The following is a 27735-nucleotide window of genomic DNA, read 5'->3' as shown; positions in this document are numbered from 1 at the left end:
GTCCCCCTATATATAAGAGCCCCCCATCACATCAGTGTCCCCCTATATATGAGAGCCTCCCATCACATCAGTGTCCCCTTATATATGAGAGCCCCCCCCATCACATCAGTGTCCCCCTATATATGAGAGCCCCCCATCACATCAGTGTCCCCCTATATATAAGAGCCCCCCATCACATCAGTGTCCCCCTATATATGAGAGCCTCCCATCACATCAGTGTCCCCTTATATATGAGAGCCCCCCCATCACATCAGTGTCCCCTTATATATGAGAGCCTCCCATCACATGAGTGTCCCCCTTTATATGTGAGCCCCCCATCACATCAGTGTCCCCCTATATATGAGAGCCCCCCATCACACCAGTGTCCCCCTATATATGAGAGCCCCCCATTACATCAGAGAATCCCAATGAGAAAGGTCCAACGCCAAAGAGCCCCCCCCCCCCCCCCCCCCCCAGATTAGAGTCCTTTCGCTCTCGTGGCACCTGAGGGGTACCCAAATGGCACACTGGGATGCCGCGGCACCCTGGTTGAGAAACACTGCAGTAGACTGCAACAAACACACGACAGAGGCTTTACACCTCTCCAACTCTACTAAAGGGGCTTCTATTGGGGGGATTCCAACTCTATTCTTGTCCCGGTGACACCCTGTGTGTCAGAGTATGGCAGGGAGTCACCAGCAGTAAAAGCTCAGCAGAGGTTCTAACCCAAGAAGGATCATGTTTTGTCTGGATCTGGGCTTCACCAACAATTAATGTCCATCATTGTGGGAACGTCATCCTTCAGATCAGTCCGAACCTTCAGAGGGCTTTCCTCGTTTCTTCATAGATGACCTTCACGCAGAACGTCTCCTCGTTTTTATCTTCGTGGTCATTGATAAATATGAGAATTTCTTCCAATCCGCCGCTGTCGCTGGGTGCAAAGCGAAGTCCGATGGTGTAGGTTTCCCCCGCCCCCACCTGAAAGAAAAATTCATCCAATCAATGAAATAATATTGGCTATTGTATCCATTCTATCTCCTGGCCCTGGGGTTATACCGCTGACCCCGCCCACCCCTCCTGGCCCCGGGGTTATACCGCCCGTTATCCCCCCTCCTGGCCCTGGGGTTATACCGCTGACCCTGTCCCCCTCCTGGCCCTGGGGTTATACCGCTGACCCCACCCACCCCTTATGGCACCGGGGTTATACCGTCCGTTACCCCCCTCCTGGCCCTGGGGTTAAACAGCTGACCCCACCCTCTTCTGGCCCTGGGGTTATACCGTTCGTTACCCCCCCTCCTGGCCCTGGGGTTATACCGCTGATGCCCCCCATCCTGGCCCTGGGGTTATACCGTCCGTTATCCCCCCTCCTGGCCCTGGGGTTATACCACTGACCCCGCCCCCCCTCCTGGCCCTGGGTTTATACCGTCCATTATCCCCCCCTCCTGGCCCTGGGGTTATACAGCTGACCCCGCCCACCCCTCCTGGCCCCGGGGTTATACCTTCCATTACCCCCCTCTCCTGGCCCTGGGGTTATACCGCTGATCCCCCCTCCTGGCCCCAGGATTATACCATCCGTTACCCCCCTCCTGGCCCTGGGGTTATACCGCTGACCCCGCCCCCCTCCTGGCCCCGGGGTTATACCGTCCGTTATCCCCCCTCCTGGCCCTGGGGTTATACCGCTGACCCCGTCCACCCCTCCTGGCCCTGGGGTTATACCGCTGACCCCGTCCCCCCTCCTGGCCCCAGGATTATACCGTCCGTTACCCCTCTCCTGGCCCTGGGGTTATACCGCTGACCCCGCCCCCCTCTCCTGGCCCTGGGGTTATACCGCTGATTCCCCCTCCTGGCCCCTGGATTATACCGTCCATTACCCCCTCCTGGCCCTGGGGTTATACCGCTGACCCCGCCCCCCCTCCTGGCCCCGGGGTTATACCGCCCGTTAACCCCCCTCCTGGCCCTGGGGTTATACCGCTGACCCTGCCCACCCCTCCTGGCCCCGGGGTTATACCATCCGTTACCCCCCCTCCTGGGGTTAAACCGCTGACCCCACCCTCTCCTGGCCCCGGGATTGTACCGTCCGTTACCCCGCTCCTGGCCCTGGGGTTATACCGCTTACCCCACCCCCTCCTGGCCCTGGGGTTATACCATCCGTTACCCCCCCCCACTCCTGGCGCTGGGGTTATACCATCTGTCACCTCACCCCCCCCCCCCCCATGACAGTGCCCGAAACATGAGACAGCCAAGACAGATGCATATGAAATACACTCTGTAGTGTGAGAACTGACACTTCCTGTTCAGAAACTACATATCCCACAATCCCCGGGCCTCTCAGTCTAGTGCTCTGCAGGGGAGAGCTACACAGTAATTAGATCTGACACAGATAGGCAGAGCAAGTGGTCAATAACATTCATTGTAATATGACTTGTGTAGTGATTATATATGCTATGTTTTTTTTTTTGTATTTGCTATTTTTTTCCCCATGAAAGTTGCCCTTTATGTAAGACTCTGCAGTAATAACCCCCCCCCCCCCCCCCCGAATATAAATATATTTCACATTTCAGTTAATGGGGGCTCCATCAGTCCTGAGTCCCGGCATTATCCTAACTGATGAGGGTTATTATCGTGGCTCCCGGTGATTTGCCCCCGATAACGAATGATTCCGGTCTTCCGGAGATCATCATCCCTCCCGGCTGCAGAATCCGGATTTATATATAGAGAGGAGGAGGAGCCTGGAGATTGCGGCCGTGCGGCTCTCTAATAAGGGTCTGTGAATGATAGAGCAGACACGCGCAGGCTCTTGATTTAAGAACTTGCAGAGCGGCTTCCTATGAACTTTCATTAGCTCACGCGTGCGTACGCAGAACTCCCCGTGTACAAGTGTCGGAGCAAAAAATGGGTGGCCTGCCGCACCGCACAATTAGAACGGCCTAATGAAGTCGTGTAGATGGAGGATGGAGGAAGAAGGTGCAGCGTACAGGACGTTCGTCATGTCGGAGCGGGGGGACCGTGCGTCTTCTGCTGCGTCAGTGAGGACTTATTAACCACTTCTGGACTGGAAGGTGGACTCTATTTACTATTTAGATGACTTCTGAAGGCAATTGGTTCCATTTGATTTTAGTTAGGGGTAGCAAAGTAAAGGGGGGTGAATACATATGCCCCCCCCCCCACACACACTTTTAACAGATTTATTTGTATAATTTATCATTCTCCTTCCACTTCACAATTATGGCCACTTTGTGTCGGTCTATCACATAAAATCCCAATAAAATACATTTACATGTTTGGTTGTAACATGAGAAAATGAGGAAGATGTCAAGGGGTGTGAATAGTTTATCAAGGTGCTGTATATATATATATATATATATATATATATATATATATATATATATATACACACACAGAGTGTCTTGAAAAAGCATTCACACCCCTTGACATTTTCCTCATATTATTAAACAAAAAAAAAAAAAAAAAATTATATATATAATTTTTTATTTTGTTTAACCACTTCTGGACTGGAAGGTTTTTCCCCCTTAATGACCAGGCCATATTTTGCGATTCGGCACTGTGTTATTTTAACTGACAATTGCGCAGTCGTGCGACGCTGTACCCAAATGAAATGAATGTCCTTTTTTTCCCACAAATAGAACTTTCTTTTGGTGGTATTTAATCACCTGTGTGATTTTTATTTTTCGTGCTATAAACAAAAAAGTGCGACAATTCTGAAAAAAAAAAAAAATACAATATTTTTTAACTTCCTGCTATATGAAATTCCCCAAAAAAATTTTAAAATCAAAATTTTTTAACATTTTAGGCCAATTTGTTTTCTGCTACATATTTTTGGTAAAAAAAAAAAAAAAATCGCAATAAGCGTATTTTGATTGGTTTGCGCAAAAGTTATCATGCCTACAAACTACGGGAAATATTTATGACATATTTGTTTTTTTTTTTTTACTAGTAATGGCGGCGATCAGCGATTTTTAGCAGGACTGCGACATTGCGGCGGACAGATCGGAACCCTAACTGACATTTTTGACACTTTTGGGGGGACCAGAGACATTACTACAGTAATCAGTGCTAAAAAATATGCACTGTCACTGTACTAATGATACTGGCAGGGAAGGGGTTAACACCAGGGGTGATCAGAGGGTTAATTGTGAGCCTAGGGGAGTGTTTACTAAATGTCTGGGGGAGGGACTTGTGAAATGATCATAGAGACATGTGATCCTATATAGAAGGAGCTCTGTGATCATTTCAGAGAGAACAACAATCAGCTGTGTTTACAACATCCGATCGTTCTTCTCTCTCAGCGGGGAGCGATGCCCCGTGCATCGGCTTCCCCGCTGACGAGCGGTGGTGTGCGCTCGCCCCCTAGCTCCCTGTGCGCGACCAACGTATACCTAAGTCAGTTTGCACAGGAGTGGCTGCCTGCGGCGGACGGTTGTAATGATGATGTCACGCCGAGTAAATAGATACCGAACATGTTACGGTTTAATATTGCGCACACCGGCGGAATGGCGACAAACTATGGTCAATAACAATCTCCATAGGCGATTCTTTAAACATTTTTAACGCTTACCAGTTTAGAGTAGCTCTTCTTTTTTTTTTTTTATTGCTCTCGCTCTGTCACAGAACAAGTCACACAAGTGTGAAAGGGGCCTAGATGCTCATATTGCCTTTGGGGGAGGGGGGAGGGTTGGGGGGCGCAGTTTGGCATATTCACCCTGGGCTCTAGATCACCTTGTCCCAGCACTGAGCAAAGGGCATTCAGATAAGGGGGCATGGATTTTTATTGGGGTATGAAGGCCTGCCCCTCCCCCACCTGCCAACAGCACCCAGGGGAGGTCTGAACTGCAGTAAAGGCTCCCACAGTGAGATCTTCCCTGTGACAAATGAACCCAGAAGCAATGTGTATAATATCACTTCCAGGTTCACGGCTGTCATTCCTCAGCTACTAGAGCCAAGGAGGAAGCTAATCAAGCACAACCTGTGGTTGGTTAGCTACACTGGAGGACGAGGGAGACATTGGGAGTCTAATAGACCCCTGATGTCTCCGTAAAGAGGACCTGTTCCCTGTCCTGTGCTATCACATAAGGGGCTTGTTAGCCCTTTGTAATAGTAATAAAGTTAAAAAAAAAAAAAGTGTAAAAAAAAGAAACTAAATTAACCACTTTACTACTGCCTGCCGCGCAGCCGCTCCTGCGCAAACCGCCTTAAGTATACATCGGTCGTGCGCCTGCAGCTAGGGGGCGCGCTCCTGCCCCCACTCGTCAGCAGGGACTCCGATGCACGGGACAGGCGGCTCCGATTGCCCCCTGACACCCACGATCGCTCCCCGCTGAGAGAGAAGGACGGTCGGATGTTGTAAACACAGCTGACCGTTCTTCTCCCTGGAATGATCACAGAGCGCCTGTGATCCTTCTATACAGGAACACAGGTCTCTATGATCATTTCACAAGCCACGCCCCCCCCCCACAGTTAGAATCACTCCCCTAGGCTCACATTTAACCCTTTGATCACCAATACTGTTAACCCCTTTCCTGCCAGTGTCATTATTACAGTGACAGTGCATATGTATAGCACTGATTACTGTAGTGATGTCACTGGTACCCCCAAAATTGTCAAAAATGTCAGTCAGGGGTCCGATCTGTCCGCCGCAATGTCGCAGTCCCGCTATAAATCGCTAATCGCTGCCATTACTAGTAAAAAAAAAACACAATAAAAATGACATAAATCTTTCCCCTAGTTTGTAGAGGTGATAACTTTTGTGCAAACCAATCAAAATACGCTTATTGGGATTTCTTTTTAAAAAAAATATGTAGCAGAAAACAAATTGGCCTAAAATGTTAAAAAAAACATTTTTCAGAATTGTTGCTCTTTTTTTGTTTATAGCGCAAAAAGTAAAAATCGCACAGGTGATCAAATACCACCAAAATATAGCTCTGTTTGTGGGAAAAAAAAGGACATCAATTTCATTTGGGTACAGCGCCGCACGACCGCGCAATTGTCCGTTAAAGTAACGCAGTGCCGAATCGCAAAAAGTGGTCTGGTCATTAAGGGGGCAAATCCTTCCGGTCCAGAAGTGGTTAAACAAAATAAAAAATTATATATATAAATTTTTTATTTTGTTTAATCAAATGTGGAAAATGTCAAGGGGTGTGAATGCTTTTTCAAGACACTGCGTGTGTATATTTATATATATATATACACACACACACACAAATATATATATATACATATACACACACACACACAAATATATATATATATATATACACACGCAGTGTCTTGAAAAAGCATTCACACCCCTTGACATTTTCCACATTTTCTCATGTTACAACCAAAAATTCTATTGGGATTTTATGTGATAGACCGACACAAAGTGGCCATAATTGTGAAGTGGAAGGAAAATGATAAATGATACAAATAAATCTGTGAAAAGTGTGGCTGCATTTGTATTCACCCCCCCCCCTTTACTCTGATACCCCTAACTAAAATCTAGTGGAACCAATTACCTTCAGAAGTCTCCTAATTAGTAAATAGAGTCCATCTGTGTGTAATGTAATCTCAGTATAAATACAGCTGTTCTGTGAAGCCCTCAGAGGTTTGTTAGAGAACCTTAGTGATTAAACAGCATCATGAAGGCCAAGGAACACACCAGACAGGTCAGGGATAAAGTTGTGGAGAAGTGTAAAGCAGGGTTAGGTTATAAAAAAATCTCCCAAGCTTTGACCATCTCACGGAGCGCTGTTCAATCCATCATGGGAAAATGGAAAGAGTATGGCACAACTGCAACCCTACCAAGACATGGCCGTCCACCTAAACTGACCGGCCGGGCCCCTACCAAGACATGGCCGTCCACCTAAACTGACCGGCCGGGCCCCTACCAAGACATGGCCGTCCACCTAAACTGACCGGCCGGGCCCCTACCAAGACATGGCCGTCCACCTAAACTGACCGGCCGGGCCCCTACCAAGACATGGCTGTCCACCTAAACTGACCGGCCGGGCAACCCTACTATGACATGGCCGTCCACCTAAACTAACCAGCCGGGCCCCTACCAAGACATGGCCGTCCACCTAAACTGACCGGCCGGGCCCCTACCAAGACATGGCCGTCCACCTAAACTGACCGGCCGGGCAACCCTACCAAGACATGGCCGTCCACCTAAACTGACCGGCCGGGCCCCTACAAAGACATGGCCGTCCACCTAAACTGACCGGCCGGGCCCCTACCAAGACATGGCTGTCCACCTAAACTGACCGGCCGGGCAACCCTACTATGACATGGCCGTCCACCTAAACTAACCAGCCGGGCCCCTACCAAGACATGGCCGTCCACCTAAACTGACCGGCCGGGCCCCTACCAAGACATGGCCGTCCACCTAAACTGACCGGCCGGGCCCCTACCAAGACATGGCTGTCCACCTAAACTGACCGGCCGGGCAACCCTACTATGACATGGCCGTCCACCTAAACTAACCAGCCGGGCCCCTACCAAGACATGGCCGTCCACCTAAACTGACCGGCCAGGCAACCCTACTATGACATGGCCGTCCACCTAAACTAACCAGCCGGGCCCCTACCAAGACATGGCCGTCCACCTAAACTGACCGGCCGGGCCCCTACCAAGACATGGCTGTCCACCTAAACTGACCGGCCGGGCAACCCTACTATGACATGGCCGTCCACCTAAACTAACCAGCCGGGCCCCTACCAAGACATGGCCGTCCACCTAAACTGACCGGCCGGGCCCCTACCAAGACATGGCCGTCCACCTAAACTGACCGGCCGGGCAACCCTACAAAGACATGGCCGTCCACCTAAACTGACCGGCCGGGCCCCTACAAAGACATGGCCGTCCACCTAAACTGACCGGCCGGGCAACCCTACTATGACATGGCCGTCCACCTAAACTAACCAGCCGGGCCCCTACCAAGACATGGCCGTCCACCTAAACTGACCGGCCGGGCCCCTACCAAGACATGGCCGTCCACCTAAACTGACCGGCCGGGCAACCCTACAAAGACATGGCCGTCCACCTAAACTGACCGGCCGGGCCCCTACAAAGACATGGCCGTCCACCTAAACTGACCGGCCGGGCCCCTACCAAGACATGGCTGTCCACCTAAACTGACGGGCCGGGCAACCCTACTATGACATGGCCGTCCACCTAAACTAACCAGCCGGGCCCCTACCAAGACATGGCCGTCCACCTAAACTGACCGGCCGGGCCCCTACCAAGACATGGCCGTCCACCTAAACTGACCGGCCGGGCCCCTACCAAGACATGGCCGTCCACCTAAACTGACCGGCCGGGCCCCTACCAAGACATGGCCGTCCACCTAAACTGACCGGCCAGGCAAGGAGAGCATTCATCAGAGAAGCAGCCAAGAGATCCATGGGAACTCTGGAGGAGCTGCAGAGATCCACAGCTCAGGTGGAAGAATCTGTCCACAGGACAACTATTAGTCGTGCGCTCCACAGATCTGCCCTTTATGGAAGAGTGAGAAGAAGAAAGCCATTGGTGGAAGAAAGCCATAAGAAGTCCTGTTTGCAGTTTAGGAGAAGCCATGTGGGGGACACAGCAAACATGTGGAAGAAGGAGCTCCCAATAAAATACATTTACGTTTTTGGTTGTAACATGACAAAATGTGGGAAATTTCAAGGGGTGTGAATACTTATTCAAGGCACTGTGTGTGTATATATATATATATATATACACACATACAGTTATATATATATGAAGCATCAGCAAAGAAAAGGTAAAAAGCAGCGGTTACCTTGAAGGTGTTCTCCTTGAACTGCAGTAGGTCCACCCTGTTTGTATGGAGGGAGTATCTCTTCTTGGATTGGTAGGGATTGGTATAGGTGATCCTTTTGTTGCAGCCCTTGTCTCCGGAGGGAATTGTAATTTCAAAGGCCTTTAAAAACATAAAATATTTTTGTTGTTGTTTAAATTATTATTTTTTTTTTACATTATAATTATTTAATAATTATTCAATAATATTGTTATTTTTTTAATAACATTATTATTTGAGTTATTTTGGGTGTTATGCGTGTTTTTTTTTTTTTTTTTTGCATTATTGGTGTTGTAAATGTATTGCTATTTTGTATTATGTCTTGTATTTTCTAAAAGTTTGTAAATAAATAAAATAAATATTATTATTAAATTATTATTGTAATTATTTTTGTTTAATATTATTATTTCATTATTAGTTTATAATATTATTATTTAATGATGTTATATTATTATTTTATAGTATTATTTAATGATTATTTAACTGGATAGTTATTTTATTAAATTTTATTTAATGATCATTTAATGATTATTGTATAATATGTTTATTTAATGATTATTTTATTTAATATACTATTAGTTATGTAAATGTATTGCCATGTATTGTTATTTTGTATTATGTCTTGTATTTTCTAAAAGTTTGCAAATAAAAAAAATATTATTGTTAAATGATTATTTAATTTAATTATTGTTTAATATTATTATTTAATTATTATTTTAAAATATTATTTAATGATTATTTAACTGGATTATTATTTTTTGTTATATTTTTATTTATTGATTTTGATATAATATTGTTATTTAATGATTATTTTATTTAATGACCATTTTATATACTATTATTTATGTAAATGTATTGCCATGTATTGTTATTTTGTATTAGGTTTTGTATTTTCTAAATTTTTGCAAATAAAAAAAATATGTATATTATTAAATGATAATTTTTTATTTTATTTTATTATTATTGTTTAATATTATTATTTATTATTTCATAATAATATTTTTTTAAAATACTGTAATTTAATTATTTTATGAGAATATTATTTAATGGTTATTTAATATTATTATTTTACAATATTATTATTTAATGTTTATTTCAGTGGAATACTATTTTATTATATTTTCATTTAATGATCTATTTATTTAATGATTATTGTGTTATATTATTATTTCATGATTTTATTTAATTAACATTTTATAATACTATTATTTAAATTTTATTATAATAATACATAACTAATTATATTAATAATCGTTAAATAAAATACAATTTAAATAATAATGCTATACAATAATCATTAAAAAAATAATCATTAAAGAAAAATATTTTAAAATAATCTTAAAATAATGATATAAACTAATATTATTATAAAATATTAATTTCAATAAAATGTTTTCTGCCAAATGGAAAGTTCAGCCAATGTGACCTCTGACCCGCCCCTTCAACACAAATCACATGACTGGTCAGTAGGGAACCCAGAGCAGTATTTTCTCCAGCATTTTCTAAATAAAATAACATGTTATATAATAATATTATACAATAGTCATTAAATAAAATAATCTTTAATTAAAAAAAATATATAAAAAAATAATTAAATAATTCTATAAACTAATATTAGTATAAAATTGTCATTTAAATAAAATGTTTTCTGCCAAATGGGAAGTTCAGCCAATGTGACCTCTGACCCGCCCCTTCAACACAAATCACATGACTGGTCAGTTTGGGGAGCCCAGAGCAGCATTTTCTCCAGCATTTTCTAAATATAATAAAATTTTATATAATAATATTATACAATAATCATTAAATAAAAATGTTATAAAATAATCATTAAAAATTCCTATAAAATAATATTACTATATATAAATTTCTAAATAAAATAACATTTTATATAATAATATTATACATTAATCATTAAATAAAATAATCATTAACTAAAAATGTTATAAAATAATCATGAAAAAATCCTATAAAATAATAATATTATAAAAAAAAGCATTGAATAAAATGTTTTCTGCTAAATGGGAAGTTCAGCCAATGTGACCTCTGACCCTCCCCTTCAACACAAATCACATGACTGGTCAGTTGGGAGCCCAGAGCAGCATTTTCTCCAGGAAGGAAAGCATTTGAACCCTCGGTAATAGGATCTCGGAAAGACATTTATATAACTTTATCTGAGCACGGGTCGGATTTAATGAGTGGTTGGAAGCAGAGCAGATAAGTAGTGGTCAGGCCATAGAACCCCGCGTAGCGGCTGCGCCCGCTCTCCGGCTCGTTAATCCATTTCCATCAGAGGCGGTGGATTCGGCGCGCACAGCACTTTCAGAAACAAATTACAGGAGAGCTTTAATATTTTCAGATTGCAATGTTTCATTGCAGCTCCCCTAGGAATGAATGCCAGACATACTAATTCAAATTGTTTTAACAATGAACAGCCAAGCAAAATTATACATGTCAGCTTGTAATAATCCCTTTTCAGAGAGAGCGCTCCAGCAATTTATCATAATGCAGAATGATGTCTGTGCTCTATATTTACAGAGGAACCGCATAGACATGAACCGCGCTACCAGGGCAGTAATTATCACTTAGCCAAACTGGGCCGGGGGCAACAGGAAAAAAACGGTGTTCACAATTTTTAAGTGTGAGTTACAACCAAAGAGTTTCACTTCTGTAAAGTTGTTCTGGTGTCACTGCTCCTCCTACATATTAAGCTCCGCCCACACAGCTATAGCAAGGCTTGCATTGGGTGATGAAGGACCCACATTACATGTATGAGAATCAGTGGAGTATCCTCTATGGGTGCAATACGTGTGCCCTGAACATGGGTCCCAATATTCCCTCACACATAGTAGTTGGGGGGGGGGGGGGGGGTCAGTCATGGATGTCCGCAATTGGACGTGAACGGGTTGTTAGTGGTTTGGGGGTGAACTCTGCCTCACTTACTACTGATCCCTAAACTCTGCTTCACTTACTACTGACCCCTGACCTCTGCCTCACTTACTACTGACCTCTGCCTCACTTACTACTGACCTCTGCCTCACTTACTACTGACCTCTGCCTCACTTACTACTGACCTCTGCCTCACTTACTACTGACCTCTGCCTCACTTACTACTGACCTCTGCTTCACCTACTACTGACCTCTGAACTCTGCTTCACCTACTACTGACCTCTGAACTCTGCTTCACCTACTACTGACCTCTGAACTCTGCTTCACCTACTACTGACCTCTGAACTCTGCTTCACCTACTACTGACCTCTGAACTCTGCTTCACCTACTACTGACCTCTGAACTCTGCTTCACCTACTACTGACCTCTGAACTCTGCCTCACCTACTACTGACCTCTGAACTCTGCCTCACCTACTACTGACCTCTGAACTCTGCCTCACCTACTACTGACCTCTGAACTCTGCCTCACCTACTACTGACCTCTGAACTCTGCCTCACCTACTACTGACCCCTGAACTCTGCATCGCTTACTACTGACCCCTGAACTCTGCGTCACTTTAAGTCACAGCCAATATTCAGCTGAATGTAAAACACATCCACTTTTTGCTACGATGTGCTGCAGCATAGTTACCTCCGCCGCCCATGAATGCACATGTGCAGCAGATGGGTCAATAAAGCCCGCCCTATTTGTCACCGTACATATGCGTTCTGCGGATGGCAAGAGGTTTAATATAAAATCCGTGCTTCTTAGAAACATCATGCAGGCAGCATTCACCTTTAATTACCCCTCGCTCTGATATCGGTATATTACAAATAAACAAGTATTGAGCCGAACATTCCATTTCCATTCTGCACTCAATTAGAATCTTCATTTTTCTGTTGGAATATTACGACTCTTATAAAGGCCACAAGTACATTTCAGGACGCGGCGTCTGATGGTTTTAATAAACTCGGCGGAGATTAAAAAACTCAGAGGATAGCCATGAAAATTAATGGCTGCCCATTAGGAGCTCATTAAACACTGTCAGGGAACGGAGGAAGTTTTCCACCTAAACTTTGGAAACTTTGTATGACGGTCCATGAGAGGGCAGTAAAGCTGGAATGAAGCCTGGATGATGGATGACCATGTGATGGGCACTAATGTCCTATAACTCCATAGACAATTATCTTCTTCTAGATTAACAATGCATATCCTCTGCCAAATACTACATGCAGCCTTCCGTGCTGAGCTGGGAAATACGCATTGCTCATGTGTTGGAGAAGAACGTCACCTTCGTAAAACTGATGCAAAAAAAGTAATTTAAAGCTCAGATTCAGATTTAACCTTTACTTTTGGACAGAGAAGAGGCCGGTTAGAACCTCTGTTGGGTTTTCATTGTAGTCTGTGTGTAGGCAGGTGTGGAGCTGCAATATATTTGCTGACCTGAAGAGGGCACTGTGTGGTTTCCTCAGGCTGGCAGGAGCTTGTTGAGGATTAGGTTGTCCCCTGTCATGGGCTCCAGGTTGCCATCTTGGTGAACATGGTGTCATCTACTGCAATGTTTTTCAAAATATGACCCCAAGGAGGGGATATTTTATTGATATAGGATTGATATGGAAAGGTCCTTATATTTTTCTAGCCCTGGTGAATAGGGGCGCTCTTGGACCGCTGAAACGCATTGGCTACTTTTTTATCCGCTTGACTTTTTATCAAAATAAAGTTGTATCTGGACCTCTTAGCCTTGGTGTGGCTTTTCAATTTCCATTTTTGTTATATTACATTACAAGCCAAGTAGACCATGGAGATCCTCTGGGGCAGGTGTCACCAAACTATGGCCCTCCAGTTGTTCAGGAACTACAATTCCCATCATGCCTTGTCATGTCTGCGAATGTCAGAATTTTACAATGCCTCATGGGACGTGTAGTTCCACAACAGCTGGAGATCCCTGCTCTGGGGTATAGAAGCTGCCTGCCCTGGAACCAGGTCACCTCCATCAACATCAATACTTTAAGATAATACCAGTGAGATACAACTACAGATTCAACGCTATTTTCAACTTTCCTCTATGGTGTTGCGATATGTCTGCAGGCCTGAAGAGGGCGCTGTGTCACTTAGTCAAGCTTACAAGAGCTTGTTGAGAATTAGGTTGTCCCGTCATGGGCTCCAGGTTGCCATCTTGGCCAACATGGTGTCATCTACTCCCATTTCTGTTCTTTATAAATATGACCCCAAGGAGGGGATAGTGTATTGATATCAGATTGATATGGAGATGTTTTTATATTTTTCTAGCCCTGATCAAAGGGGGTGCTTTTGGACCCCCAAAATGCTTTGGTTACTTTTTTTATTTTATTTTGTATTTGTCCCCTTGACTTTTATCAGAATAAAGTTGTATCTGGACTTCTTGGTGTGGCTCTTCAATTTCAATTTTTGGTACATAACACTACAAGCCAAGAAGACAGCGGAGATCCTCAGGGGTGTAGAAGCCGCCTGCCCAGGAACCAGGTCATTTACATCAACATTGGTATTCCAATGAGATACGGGTTCAGTGCTATTTTTCCACTTTCCTCCATGGTGTTGCAATATGTCTGCATGTCTGAAGAGGGAGATAGGCCCCTTTCTCAGGCTGGCAGGAGCTTGATGAAGACGAGGTTGTCCCCTGTCATGGGCTCCAGTCGGTCATCTTGGCCAACATGGTGTCCTCTACTCCAATTTTTCGCTTTCCTCCATAGCATTGCAAATTATCTACTAGACCTGCAGAGGGACCTAGTCCTTTCTCAGGCTGACAGGAGCTTGTTGAGGACGAGGTTGTCCCCTGTCATGGCCTCCAGTCAGGCATCTTGGTCAACATTGTATCATCTACTCCAATTTTTCCACTTTCCTCCATAGCATTGCAAATTATCTACTAGACTTGCAGAGGGATCTAGTCCTTTCTCAGGCTGACAGGAGCTTGTTGAGGACGAGGTTGTCCCCTGTCATGGGCTCCAGTCGCTCATCATCGCCAACATGGTGTCATCTACTCCAATTTTTCCACTTTCCTCCATAGCATTGCAAATTATCTACTAGACCTGCAGAGGGACCTAGTCCTTTCTCAGGCTGACAGGAGCTTGTTGGGGACGAGGTTGTCCCCTGTCATGGGCTCCAGTTGGGCATCTTGGCCAACATGGTATCATCTACTCCAATTTTTCCACTTTCCTCCATAGCATTCCAAATGATCTACTAGACCTGCAGAGGGAGCTAGGCCCCTTTCTCAGGCAGGCAGGAGCTTGTTGAAGACGAGTTTGTCCCCTGTCATGGGCTCCAGTCGGTCACCTTGGCCAACATGGTGTTGTCTACTCCAATTTTCCCACTTTCCTCCATAGCATTGCAAATTATCTACTAGACTTGCAGAGGGAGCTAGGCCTTTCTCAGGCTGGCAGGAGCTTGTTGAGGATTAGTGTGGCCCCTGTCATGGGCTCCAGGCGGTAATCTTAGCCAACATGGTGTCATCTACCATTTTTTTGGTAATACTTCCTAAATCACACCCTAGGAAATTTTCTCGCACTTCCTGAGCAGTGACACAGAGGGTCGGCACACAATTTTAGTACTGTAATGGCAGTTAGGTTTTTTTATTGCTGTGGGTGCCCTCCTATCCTAGTGACCCCCTTCACTATATTTATTACCATGTTGTCGGAGGAACATCAATAACACACTAAACGAGGAGAAATCTCTCCAACAGAGCCCCAACGAGAGTTTTAGCGATGGAATGGCAGTTACACTTTCTTGCTGTGGGTGCCCTCCTGTCCTGGTGCTCCCGGTCTCCACAATTCTTACAAGGAAGCCACTAAGTCACTCAATGAGGAGAAATCTCCCCAACAGAGCCAGAGATAGCAATGAAAACCTAAAAGAGGTTACACTATATTGTCAAAAGTATTGAGACGCCTGCCTTTACACGCACCCCAAACTCCCTCATCCATGTCTTTATGGACCTTGCTTTGTGCACTGGTCCAAATCATTTGGTGGCGGGGAGATTATGGCGTGGGGTTGCTTTTCAGGGGTTGGGCTTGGCCCCTTAGTTCCAGTGATGGGAACTCTTAAGGCTTCAGCATACCAAGACATTTTGGACAATTTCATGCTCCCAACTTTGTAGGAACATAGATGAGTGGTGTTGGGGTGGAGGAACTTGACTGGCCTGCACAGAGTCCTGACCTCAACCTGATAGAACACCTTTGGGATGAATTAGAGGGCAGACTGCGAGCCAGGCCTTCTCATCCAACATCAGTGCCTGACCTCACAAATATGCTTCTGGAAGAATGGTCAAACATTCCCATAGACACATTCCTAAACCTTGTGGACAGCCTTCCCAGAAGAGTTGAAGCTGTTATAGCTGCAAAGGGTGGGCCAACTCAATATTGAACCCTACGGACTAAGACTGGGATGCCATTAAAGTTCATGTGTGTGTAAAGGCAGGCGTACCAATACTTTTGACAATATAGTATATATATATATATATATATATATATATATATATAAATGGAAAATAAAATGGTAAAAGCTCAGTTTCTTTAAATCACACCGGGAGTGACAACCAATTAAAGGCACACAACACAAATGTGGCTTCAGATATCTAAATTCAATTTAACAGAACATTGAAATCCACAGCTCACCTTAGAAATGATGGGATTTCGGCTCATTACACAGACTAACCAGGAGGCTACCAGCTGATGTTGGTCAACATCTACTATGTTGAGGTAGATGAATCTGCTGCCGGCTTTGTTGGGGCGCACAGCAATGTGAAGGTCTTGGATGCCGTTGGTGGGAGCACAAACACGTCACTGGGATCCACCTATACACCAAACAAAGGGTTAAAACTGAATTCCGGGGAGATAATAAAATACACCAGTCAACACAACTAAATGTTACATTCCAGCCACCCACAGCAGAGCAGGAGTGGGAGGAGCAGCACTAAGAGCCAATCAGTATGTACTGACAGGTGGTAGGTGGAGAGAGCAGTGAGCAGAGATGACTTTTCTGTATATTCTTAATATGTATTAGTACAGGTATTTATTTAGTGCCGACAGTTTACACAGTGCTTTACATTTTGTACATTCATATCAGTCTCTATCCTCGGGAGCTTACAATCTAAGGTCCTTATCTCACATACAAACACATATAATGACCCCCACTGCAAGGGTCATTTTGGATTTAAATTTTGAGTTTATTTATTACGGGTATTTATATAGTGCTGACAATTTACACAGTATGTTACATATACTGTATACTATACATTCACGTCGGTCTCTGCCCCTAAGGAGCTTACAATCTAAGGCCCCTAACTCACATTCTAGGGCCAATTTAGACAGGAGCCATTTAACCTCCCAGCATGTCTTTGGAGTGTGCGAGGAAACCGGAGTAAGTGAGATGGAGTTCAAAGGTCAGTAGTAAGGCATACTCTCCCACGCCAAGGGTAATGGACCAGGCGAGGGGACAGGGCTTTCCCTTTAACTGCTCTATTACCCCTAGGTTAGGGAGAGTATGCCTTACTACTGACCTCTGAACTCTGCTTGACTCACTACTGACACCAATGATGGGACACTTTCCTTCCTACTGACACCAGTGATGAGGCACTATTACTTCCACTGACACCAATGATGGGGCACTATTCCTCCCACTGACACCAATGATGTGGCACTATTCCTCCGACTGATACCAATGATGGGGCACTATTCTGCCCGATGACACCAATGATGGGGCACTATTCCTCCCACTGACAAGAATGATGGGACACTATTCCTCCTACTGACACCAGTGATGAGACACTATTCCTCCCACTGACACCAATGATGAGACACTATTCCTCCCACTGACACCAATGATGAGACACTATTCCTCCCACTGACACCAATGATGAGACACTATTCCTCCCACTGACACCAGTGATGAGACACTATTCCTCCCACTGACACCAGTGATGAGACACTATTCCTCCCACTGACACCAATGATGAGACACTATTCCTCCCACTGACCCCAATGATGGGACACTATTCCTCCTACTGACATCAATGATGAGGTACTATTCCTTCCACTGACACCAATGATGGGGCACTATTCCTCCCACTGACACCAGTGATGGGCCACTATCCCTCCCACTGACACCAATGATGGGACACTATCCCTCCCACTAACACCAATGATGGGACACTATTCCTCCCACTGACACCAATGATGGGACACTATTCCTCCCACTGACACCAATGATGGGACACTATTCCTCCCACTGACACCAATGATGGGACACTATTCCTCCCACTGACACCAATGATGGGGCGCTATTCCTCCCACTGACACCAATGATGGGGCGCTATTCCTCCTACTGACATCAATGATGAGGTACTATTCCTTCCACTGACACCAATGATGGGGCACTATTCCTCCCACTGACACCAATGATGAGGTACTATTCCTCCTACTGACACCAATGATGGGGCACTATTCCTCCCACTGATACCAGTGATGGGCCACTATCCCTCCCACTGACACCAATGATGGGACACTATCCCTCCCATTGACACCAATGATGGGACACTATCCCTCCCACTAACACCAATGATGGGACACTATACCTCCCACTGACACCAATGATGGGGTGCTATTCCTCCCACTGAAACCAATGATGAGACACTATCCCTCCCACTGACACCAATGATGAGACACTATCCCTCCCACTGACACCAATGATGGGACACTATCCCTCCCACTGACACCAATGATGGGACACTATTCCTCCCACTGACACCAATGATGGGACACTATTCCTCCCACTGACACCAATGATGGGACACTATTCCTCCCACTGACACCAATGATGGGACACTATTCCTCCCACTGACACCAATGATGGGACACTATTCCTCCCACTGACACCAATGATGGGGCACTATTCCTCCCACTGACACCAATGATGGGGCACTATTCCTCCCACTGACACCAATGATGGGGCACTATTCCTCCCACTGACACCAATGATGGGACGCTATTCCTCCCACTGACACCAATGATGGGGCACTATTCCTCCAACTGACACCAATGATGGGGCGCTATTCCTCCCACTGACACCAATGATGGGACACTATTCCTCCCACTGACACCAATGATGGGGCACTATTCCTCCAACTGACACCAATGATGGGGCGCTATTCCTCCCACTGACACCAATGATGGGACACTATTCCTCCCACTGACACCAATGATGGGGCACTAGTCCTCCAACTGACACCAATGATGGGGCACTATTCCTCCCACTGACACCAATGATGGGCCACTATCCCTCCCACTGACACCAATGATGGGACACTATCCCTCCCACTGACACCAATGATGGGACACTATCCCTCCCACTGACACCAATGATGGGACACTATCCCTCCCACTAACACCAATGATGGGACACTATACCTCCCACTGACACCAATGATGGGGTGCTATTCCTCCCACTGAAACCAATGATGGGACACTATTCCTCCAACTGACACCAATGATGGGGCACTATTGATCTTTTATTGAAAAGAATCAAGCAACATATTTTATACAAAAGTAAAAAACAGAACTATAGTACAATATTCCAACAGAAAAAAACAAAGGAATTCACATCCATGTGCAGAATATATACAATATATACATAATCCACTTCCAACATTCTTAGAAAACTATTTACATAAAGCAGCAGAGAGGGCCTAAGAGGCACAACCCATCACCTATGTATGCAGCCATTTATCAAAAACTAAGCATTAAGAAAAAATCTAGGGTGATAAGAGACAGAAAGCCACACCCGGGAAAGAGACTCCTGGCAGTCAGGGAGGCTTGAAACCCCTCCACGCCTTCAGCCAAGACCTCTGACCCCACTTGTCTCTCTCAAGCGCCCGAATCTTCCCCACCTCATGCAGAATGTCACACACCACCACCTGAACAGGAAGGATTTTACTCCGAAGGGTGACCTGACACCGTGCGTTCCATGTGTAATAACGGACTACTAAACTAACTAAAAAAAGTGTATCCAAACAAAAGCCCCCACCAGTATTGAATGCTCCGTACACCCACTCAGCATAACCCAGCCTGGAGAGGAAAGGAACACAGAGGGCCCACCCAACCTGTTTGTATACCTCTATGTTAAAAGGGCAACGAAGCAGAAAATGGTCCATAGTCTCCTCCTCACCTGCACATTCCTCCCGAGGACAACCACGATCCATCCCACTGCGGAATTTCAAATTGCCCCGAACATAGAGCCTCCCGTGGAAGCACAACCAGGCCAGATCCCTGAATTTAAGGGGGACTCTAGCCAAATTAATCAATCTTAACCCTTCCCTCAAAATTGGGCCTGGGCAATCCCTTAAGGCCAGTGGGTCATGAAAGACTTCACTCAAGACTCGGCTCATAAGGACTTTCCTCGGAGCGGATCTGAGATCTTCAGCCGACAGTCGCCACTGCCGCAGCAACTTCAGACACGGAGCGACATATGCTGGGAGCTGACCACGATGACCCCTGAGATTCTTCACTTGGCCACCTTCTTCCCAAAGTCGCAGAAAAGGCCTAAACCAAGATCTAAACATGCCTGCCCATCCAGGAGGTTCTACTGCAAGCATACTACCAATGTTAAACTTGAGAAATAGCAGTGAAAAGAAAAGAACGGGGTTGACCATACCTAAGCCACCCTCCCTCCTGGATAGATAGGTGACATTCCTCTTGATGGGGTTCAGTCTGTTCCCCCACAGCATCTGGAAGAACACACTATAGATCCTAGCATAGAGAGACACTGGCAAGATGCAGACAGGGCTGACATACAAGAAGATCGGTATCAGGCAAGTCTTAATCAGATCAACCCTTTCCCTCAGAGATAACTTCCATCTCTTCCAGCTGACCACCTTAGTATTGGCAACTTCCAGCCTGCCTTCCCAGTTTTTGAGGCCATAATCGCCAGGTCCAAATTCAATGCCTAATATCTTAATTTTTTCCTGGGGCACTGGAAAGGTGTCCGGGAGATCAAACCCCTCACCTTCCTTTCCCATCCAAAAAACTTCACTCTTTTCCTGATTGATCTTGGAGCCTGATGCTTCAGAGTACCGTGATGTCAGAGAGACCACCTCCTCCGCTTCATCTGTCCCAGTGACAATCACTGACACATCATCCGCATAGGCAACAACCCTCAAAGGCGGCTCACCCGGGATTCCCACTGGTACCCCACACAACATGCTGCTCTCTAGCCTCCTGATGAAGGGGTCGATTGCAAACACATAGAGCAGGGGACTCAGCGGACAACCCTGGCACACCCCAGAACCAACCTCAAAGGACTGTCCAACCCAACCATTAACAAGAGGGAAGCTTTCTGCCCCCTTATACAAAACTTTTAACCAATCGACAAAACCACCCGGCAGACCGTACTTACTAAAGAGCAACCAAAGGTACTCATGGTTGACACGATCGAAAGCCTTTGCCTGATCCAATGCCAGTAGATACTTTCCCCAGCCTGCAGCCCTGCACTGCTCCAAGGCCTCCCGGACAGCTAAAACCGCTGTGAAGGTGCTCCTACCCTGGATCGAACAGTGCTGATGGCGAGAAAGCAAAGACTCTGCTACTGCCGATAGGCGCCAGAAAAGTATCTTCGCCAGCACCTTTCTATCGACATTGAGAAGGCTGATGGGGCGCCAATTCTCAATCATCGAAGGATCTTTACCTTTTGAAAGAAGAATCACAGCTGAGTGTCTCATGGAAGGGGGAAGCACCCCCTCCGCAAGACAACTGTTAAAAACCTCTACCAAATGTGGGGCCAGAATAGACTTAAAGGCTTTGTAAAACTCAGCCGTCAGACCATCCGGTCCAGGTGACTTTTTGATGGCAAGCTGTTCAATTGCCCTCGTCACCTCTTCAACTGTGATCTCTTCTGTCAAATTCATCAAAGGGACATCTCCACCATTTAGACCTGGAGTAGAGTCCAAAAAGCTTTCCATCTTGTCTCGGTCAAGCTCTTTCCTCCCAAGAAGTTCAGCATAAAAAGACCTCACGACCTCCAGGATCCCTGACCTGGACTTTGTCAAGGAACCTGTACTATCCTTAAGGCCAACGACCATCTTAACAGCTACACCCTGTTTGCAGTTCTGGTAAGGGTCAGGCGAGTGGTATTTCCCATAGTCCCGCTCCAGAACCAAAGAGGTATGCCGGTCATATTGACACTTCCTGAGGAGGATTTTCACTTCAGAGATTGCCCCAGGATCTCCTCCTCTCGAGACAAGAATATCCAGCTTCCTCCGCAAACGTTGGTAGGTCATGTATCTATTAAACTGTTTTTTATTGGCTAGGCCCCTGAAGAATCCAGCAATCCTCTTTTTGGTCAGCTCCCACCACTCAGCCTTGCTGCTACAAAAGTCCAGGATGGTCACCTGTGCCTGAAAGAATTCCTCAAAGGATTGTCTAACATGTTCTTCCTCAAGGAGAGTCGAATTTAATCTCCAGATGCCTTTGCCCCTCTGAGGGAAGTCTGAAGCATTCAAGACCACAGATAGCATACAGTGATCAGAGAACTCCACTGCCTGCACCACTGGGGGTGAGAAAGCAGAGGCCTCCTTCAAAAAAAACCTATCTATTCTACTCTGACTATTACCTCGATGAAATGTGAACCCTGCGTCATCCGGAAGGTGCTTAATGTGCACATCCACAAGACCAGCATCCCTAACCATACTATTTAAAAAAAACGCTATCATATCCCAGCCGGTCTTTGAAGTCCTTCCTGTCCTTGGGCCTAGTCACAGTATTAAAGTCACCTCCAAAAACCACTTGCCGGGATGTAAAAAGAAATGGCTTGATCCTTGTAAAAAGGCATTTCCTGTCCCACTTTGTGTGCGGCCCATAAATATTAATTAGGCGCAGGTCCTGCCCTCCCACAAGAACGTCTAAGACCATACATCTCCCAATCTCCACCTCAATAACCCGCCGGACAGTTACCATGCCGGTTTTAAACAACACCGCCACCCCGCCGTAAGGCTCGGCCGCAAGAGACCAGTAAGATGGACCATACCTCCACTCTCTCTTGGCCATATGAATATCTGCCAAGGAGGTGAGCCTAGTCTCCTGCAAAAATAAAATTTCAGCATCTAATTGGCTGAACAAAAAGAAGGCCATAGAACGAGCTCTTACTGACTTAATACTGGCGACATTTATTGTCACCACTTTTAACGGAGGGGGAACCGCCATTTGGGTTATTGAGTGGATTGCTTCTTAGCTCCCCTCTGCTGCTCATCACCAGAAGCCTCTCTCTTTCTTGAAGCCTCCTCCAACTCCATTTCAATTTCTGAATTCTGCTCAGAAGAATCCCCAGATGAGGAGATATCCCAAGCAGAAGCCCTAGAACGGTTGGGGACAGACACTGGGGCATCCTGTCCCTGTTCCGTCCTCACCGTCTGTCTCTTCCGCCTCACAACCTTCCTTCTCTCCTCCAGGTACTGCAGGTCAGATTCAGAGATGCTTTCATCTCTTGTTTTCTTCTTCTTCTTTGAAGTATTCACAGAAGACTTCTTTACAGAGGAAGCCGCAGCAGCACCCTTTTTGGTACCCTCTACCACTCCTGGTGGGTGGGGGGCTTCTTTAAGGTCACACTTAGGAAGGGAAGATTTATCGGGAATAACTGACTTGGGGGGCACAGACTTGGAAGGTTCTGACACAAGAGGAGCAGGGACAGTAGGCTGGGGGGACACAGGGACAGACACAGAAGGAATACTTACAGATACAGGAGGGGTGGGCACAGGGACTGGGGAGGGATCCTGAACAAGACAAGGGGGGTCAGTCACCGCAGAGGAGGGTGGTACACCAGGGGCCTCATCCTCCATCCTGTCCAGCCTTAAGAGGTCATCTATCACCTCTCTATCCATATTATGCAAGGCTTCAGGACATCGGCTGTAGGGGTGGCCAAGGCGCAGGCACAGGTTGCACCTTATCGCCTGGGTGCAGTCCCTGGCCACATGACCCTGCCCCCGACACACTGAACAGATCAGAGCTGAACAAGAGGAGCTAAAATGCCCCTTTTCTCCACAGCGGTGACACAGTTTTGGCTGACCGGGATAAAAAATGGTCATCCTATCCCTCCCTATAAAGGCAGAGGAGGGCAGGTGACGGACAACATTCCCATCCCTAGCCAACCTGACCGTTACCGACCAACCCCCGGTCCAGATGCCACGCTCATCATAAATTTTATCTGGCCTGGTCAAAACATCTCCATAATTTCTCAACCAGACCTCTAAGTCCCGAGCAGGAACACTCTCATTTGTGAGGATAATAGTGATTTTCTTTACTGTTGACCTTTGGGAAACTGCCACTGGCACCAGACCTTCCCATTCGGGTCTTGACCTGCACCGAGCCATATATCGTTCCCAGAACAGGTCAAGACCCTCTGGTCTGGTGAAACTAACCGTGTACTCCCGACTTCCAGCCACATGTATCAAGGCATATAGGTCATTAGCCCCAAAACCCATATCCAAGATCAGGTCCACAACCATACGCCGTGCTACAGGGACTGCACCACCTTCCCATTTAAGGAGGACTACGTTCCGCCTTGGACCCCCAGCAGGAGCCATAGACCCAAGACCAGATCCAATGGTGCTCATAGTGGCAGCCTGCAAGGGAAAACCCCGATTGGAAGCGGAGCTCCTCCTTGATTGTATTCCTGGCTTGATGATATTGCCAGGAGCACAGCTTACCACCTGTGCAAATGTAGGCTTATTAGGGCCAAGACCCCACACTGATGTCACATTATCAGGTACATTTCTATTATTATTTTCAGCTTGGCCTAAATCAGCAGCATTATCAGTTAAACATACAATGGTGGGTCCCACCACACCTGCAATGTTATTAGGTGTAGTTACTGTTTCTAATGCAGTACCAAATGCTTCCTGCTGCTGCGCTGTAGAGTCCTGGTTAGTTATTACTGAGACAGTTTTGGGCTCAGCAGAAGCAGGGTTAATCGGCTCTTCTGGGTTTTGTAGTTCCTGAGCAGAAATGTCATTTTTTAAACGTAACATTTTCTCAGCAGGCAAAGCATTGCTGAGCACAGGGGTATCATCCTGGGTGTCACTGGGAAAACCCTCATTATTAGGCAAGGTGCTAAAAGGCACAAAAACAGTTTTGTCTATTACCTGAGACTTGATAGCTTTTATCTTATCAGGTACATGATCCGGCAAGTCCTCCACATCACCAAACACCAGCTTATCTCCCTGTACTGGAGACTCCATTACTTGGATTACCTTTAGCATGCCTCCTGAGCCCTGAGATGGCAATGGGCTGCTTACCTCACCTTGAGGGGGAAGGGGGTCAGAACATGGGGTCTCCTCCTCCACCTCCATCTTTGCAAACCTTCGGTCGTTGCTAAACTTCTCCCTGAAGGGACCATCCCTGCCTTCCATCATGGCCACGATGGTTTCCTGATGTTCCACACGGACCTTAGCTAATTGGACCTCTGAATCCATGGATCCGCGGTTCTTGCTGAACAAGCCTTCACGCTGCTTTCTCAGACGCTTTAAATCCGCTCTAAGCTTGTAGAGCTTGTCTCTTTCCTTATTGAGGACTTTGATCCCGGCCACCACTCGCTCCCGAATGGATCCAGCATCTTCATCCTCACCAGGTGCAGAGAGATCACCAACCACGGCTTGTCCAGGAGCAGGGGTGCCATCCATCCGACCAGGGGATGGCTGAGAGCCTCCAGCAGGAGAGGCCCCGCTGGCCTGCATGGCCTCCCCAGGAAGGAGCCAGCAGGGCTGGGAGGGATTTCACCTCACTCCCCTCTCAAACAGATCACCTGGAGCAGCTCCAGACACACAGCCAGAGAACCTTGCAGCAGCCACACCCGAAGCTGAATGATGGGAAACGACTCCTCCCACTGACAGCAATGATGGGACACTATTCCTCCCACTGACACCAATGATGGGGCACTATTCCTCCCACTGACACCAATGATGGGGCACTATTCCTCCCACTGACACCAATGATGGGGCACTATTCCTCCCACTGATACAATGATGGGGCGCTATTCCTCCCACTGACACCAATAATGGGCACTATTCCTCCCACTGACACCATTGATGGGACACTATTCCTCTCACTGACACCAATGATGGGGCACTATTCCTCCCACTGATACCAATAATGGGCACTATTCCTCCCACTGACACCATTGATGGGACACTATTCCTCTCACTGACACCAATGATGGGGCACTATTCCTCCCACTGACACCAATAATGGGCACTATTCCTCCCACTGACACCATTGATGGGACGCTATTCCTCCCACTGACAGGACGCTATTCCTACCACTGACACCAATGACGGGGCACTATTCCTCCCACTGACACCAATGATGGGACACTATTCCTCCCACTGACACCAATGATGGGACAATATTCCTCCCACTGACACCAATGATGGGGCACTATTCCTCCCACTGACACCAATGATGGGGCACTATTCCTCCCACTGACACCAATGATGGGACACTATTCCTCCCACTGACACCAATGATGGGGCACTATTCCTCCAACTGACACCAATGATGGGGCGCTATTCCTCCCACTGACACCAATGATGGGACACTATTCCTCCCACTGACACCAATGATGGGGCACTATTCCTCCAACTGACACCAATGATGGGGCGCTATTCCTCCCACTGACACCAATGATGGGACACTATTCCTCCCACTGACACCAATGATGGGGCACTATTCCTCCCACTGACACCAATGATGGGGCACTATTCCTCCAACTGACACCAATGATGGGGCGCTATTCCTCCCACTGTCACCAATGATGGGACACTATTCCTCCCACTGACACCAATGATGGGACACTATTCCTCCCACTGACACCAATGATAAGGGTTTTTTTACTTCCATTAGTCATAGGCCCTTTGTTTAGAGAGTTTGGAGGCCTCTGGTTTACAACAATACAGAAGAATAGGATACATGGAAATATAACAATAGGGACAGTTAGGTAAAGAAGTTACTCTCAGCAGACGGGCCCGATGTCCCTTTTGGTGCAATGTGTAATTGGGGTAAAGTATAACACTGACCTTCAGTTCATGCGGGTGAGACGCGTACGCTCTGACTTTCCGCACCGCTTACGTCCCTCGAAGGACCAGAGACATTTGTGTGAGCTGACCGGTTACACAGCTGAGGTCCACCCTTTTCAGGGAATGGACGTAGATCTGCCAGATTTGGATTGGAGCCGCCAGCCATCGGTCCCTGTGCCAATATTAGGAGATAACAGGAATTAATCACATATATCAATAATAATGTCACAATGTCCCTACTCCCATACATTAGAGTAGGACCATCACTGCAGAGGCAGCTTGAGTGATTAGAAGCTTCTATATAAATTGATTATAATGTAAATCAACTGAAACTTCTATTTAGTGAAGAGACATAAATGGGTTTTATTAGGAGTATCCTTTGCTGGCTAGCAGGGCCTAGTGATGGGGATTTTGTTTTAGTGGCATGTGACGATAAACTGTATAAAATGGTTTTTAGCCGCAGCGGCCGCCGCACACACAGTCTGCACCTCCCAAAACACTGAATTGACACAGGAGAGGGGCTCCCAATACCACACAGCGCCAGCAGTGCAATAAAAAAGACCCCCGCAGGGATCGCATCAGGGAGCCCCACAAACGCATGAGGGAGAAACAGACATGAGGGGGGACACAGCAACACAGGACTGCCACCCCAGACAGAGGCCCCACACAGAAAAGTACTTACCTGTACCGGATGGCATGGGGTGCCTCTATGACACGGAAAGCCTCTGTCCTCAGATGACAGGGAATGCCATCAGCCAAAACGCAGGACACTGCAGCACCTAACCGCATAAGTGTCCAGTGAGGTAGCCACCTCACAGGCTGCATCCCTGCTGCGAACAGGGATGGGTCGTTCATAGTGCCAGGGCGAACCATAGCCGAACGCTCGATGGCGGGCTGGGGATCCCTCTGACCCTCTGCCCTGGAGAGCCAGGGTGGCCAGTCCGATTCCC

General features: G+C 46.4%; 1 pseudogene across 1 annotated transcript; it reads right to left on the bottom strand.

Annotated features, from left to right (window-relative positions):
- Window positions 1-798: 798 nt before the first annotated feature.
- On the bottom strand, window positions 799-26860 carry LOC309543817 (nephrocystin-4-like; annotated as a pseudogene). The gene is made up of 4 exons: window positions 26786-26860; window positions 16347-16525; window positions 8759-8899; window positions 799-957 (listed from the first exon to the last, which is right to left on the bottom strand). The product of its transcript is annotated as a nephrocystin-4-like (transcript).
- Between the last annotated feature and the right edge of the window lie 875 nt (window positions 26861-27735).

Source organism: Pelophylax lessonae (assembly GCF_965119305.1).
Source record: "Pelophylax lessonae genome assembly, contig: HAP1_SCAFFOLD_364, whole genome shotgun sequence".
Classification (NCBI taxonomy): domain Eukaryota; kingdom Metazoa; phylum Chordata; class Amphibia; order Anura; family Ranidae; genus Pelophylax; species Pelophylax lessonae.
Note: the sequence above shows the minus strand (reverse complement) of the source record. Positions and strands in the feature narration are given on the sequence as shown.